The sequence below is a fragment of the Pinus tabuliformis genome, chromosome 3_1 (genome assembly GCF_031772625.1).
Source record: "Pinus tabuliformis cultivar Carrire ecotype Pingquan chromosome 3_1, CPIR1, whole genome shotgun sequence".
Lineage (NCBI taxonomy): Eukaryota > Viridiplantae > Streptophyta > Pinopsida > Pinales > Pinaceae > Pinus > Pinus tabuliformis.
In genome coordinates, this window is record NC_142301.1 from 92,492,669 (window position 1) to 92,495,376 (window position 2,708).

Genomic DNA, 2,708 nt, shown 5'->3' on the forward strand with positions numbered 1-2,708 from the left:
TTGTCTGTTTGAAATTGGTAAGAAGTTCTGTTCCCGTTTCGTACCTTATTGGTAACTGAAAATGGGTTAAAAAGGTTGTGGCTAAGGTACTGAAGTTGTCGAACGAAGCTCTAGGCAATTCGATGTATCATTTTGCCGCCGGACCCGTTAACATCCTTTGAAAGAGGCGAAGTCTTATCGAATCATCATTTAGGGTGTTTGATGAACACCATAGATGAAAGGTCATCACATGATTCAACGGATCTTCACCTGGATTTCCATTAAATTTAGGAATATCTGATGGAAGTTTATGCGGAATCACTGGCCACCAAGGGGCGTAAGCGATTGGATCGTTTGTTGACCGATTTAAATCAGGTAACTCTAAAGTTGCCACAAAGGGTAACTGTTGATTCAGGTTAGGTGAAGCATACCCATGATAAGATGGGATTGCCTGAGCAGTTGGTCTTTGCATACCGACATAATGCATTTGATGCTGGCAACTTTGACAAGGTTGATGGGCATAACCATTATAATATGGTTGTTGATAACCGCTTTGGAAATGAGGTTGCCCATTACTTACAAAGACTTGTTGCTCAGGTCCTTGATATGATTGCTGGAATTGTGGTTGTTGAGATTGAACTAGCCTCGGTTGTTGGACCATTTGCTGTTGTCCAATACTAGATGATTGACCAAGATGATGAGTCATAGTACTTGTTTGAGCCTGAGTGGCTCCAGATAAGGAGGCACTAACCTGAGGTTGTGATTGAGTCGTTGAGACAAGTGGCTGTTGTATTGCAACCTCAGAAACTTGGGGTTGACATACAACAGGTAGCGCTTGTACTTGCGATGCAGTCACCATAGCAGGTATAGTGGGAATATTCGACACAGGGTAGACTGGTTGCATTGAATATACAACCCTTGGTTGTTGAGGCAGTATTGGTACCCAACCGCTGGATGTAATTCCAGTTTGACCTGAACTTTGTTGTAAAATCTCATATGGTTGTTCTCCCGGAGGGGATAATGAAAGGGTATACTGCCCCCCATACGGTGGTAATCTAGAACTCAAGGGAATTGTTTGCCCTTAGGGGCCGGACTGCCCAAATTGACCTCCAAATGGATCAATTTGTTGAGACTCAACATAAGAGTTTCCGGATGTTATTCCGAATGAACAAACAGGGACGGACCATACTGTCGAAATGGCCCCTGAGTGGGCTCCTTCTAGCGGTTGAGAGCTAGTCGGGACAGATGGTATACCGGCGAACATTGTCGGAGTGATAGCAGGGAGTTCTACCGTCGCTGTGTCAGACGACACAGTCCTAGATGTTGACATTTGTTCAGACATTTGTAGTCTATCCAAAAGATTACCTAGCGATTCTACAGGAGCTTCCACTGGTGGTAGACTAACTTCTGATGAAGAAGGATATAGAGTGATCCCGACTCCAAATTGCGATGGATTACTTATTGGAGGATCTTCTACAATTTCTTTTATGGAAATCAGACCAGGTGGAAGGGGAAGACTGTCAGGTCCGTAGAATATTTCTGGTGCCAAAGAAGGTATGGAATCGACAACGACAGATGTTTGAAGAGCAAGACTCTACGAACTAGTTGAAAATGGAATTGGTTCGGTAACACAAGTGTTTACTCTCAGACTAGGATCAGTATCACTATCCTTCTGTGGCTGCTGAACTTCTTCTGTAGAGGCAAGGGTTCCAGAAATGTTTGGAGTAACTGGAGTCTCCGATGTTGTTGGAACACTCGTTCTAACTTTAACAGGAGATTTGGAACCGGTTAAACGAGTTCGCTTTGTCCGTACTGGCTTCGATTCCGGAGACAAAGACGGTTGACTTGTAAGCCTCCGCGAACGACGGGGTTTCAATTGACTTTCTTCCACGATTGCGAATTACTCGATCAACTAAAATAAAGGGGAAGTATGTTTCCGAATTAAATGAATTTTAGATGCTTTGACACAACTTGTTTTTTCAATTTTTAAGAGTCGAGAAAAAACAAAAGATGACTCTAGTCTCCTTCGATTTTTAATGAGCCTAAAGTGACAAGTGCTCAGATAGACCTTTTCTGTTAAGGAGTCTGACAAGTGCTCTGATACCAATTGTTGTAGATCTGATCTGCAAATTCGCCGCCCCAGAAACCCTGCAAAAATGAAAAAAAATTCTCCACGGTTTGCCCAAGAAAGTGCTCTGATACCACTTGTTGTAGATCTGATCCAAAAGATATATGATAATAGAAATAACCCAAGAATAACAAGATCAAATATAGATAAATGCTTCTTTATTATCAAAACCCTTACGGTAGAGCAACACCATACATTCACTCCTTAAGGAAGGAGAACACTCCACAAGCCATATGCTTGTTCATACAATAATACTTCACTTCATCTTCATCCATGTGGAGTCTCTAGCCTTTATATAGGCCTCATACATACAATACCATGTATCATTACCATGGTTTCCTCATACCATCAACTAATACCATGGGCCCCTTACATTATATTAACTACTTGTGGTCCCTTACATGACATGGGTTAACCACCTTATTTATTACTATGGCCCATACCATTATTACATTATTACCTTGGGTACCTCCCTTGGTACCCCATATTATCCCCCCTAGGTACATAACATCTTGTTATGCTCTTAACCTGCAAAGCAATACCCAAACATAGAATTTTCGAAGAAAAGATACCGAGAACACAGAATATGCGAAGAAAATAT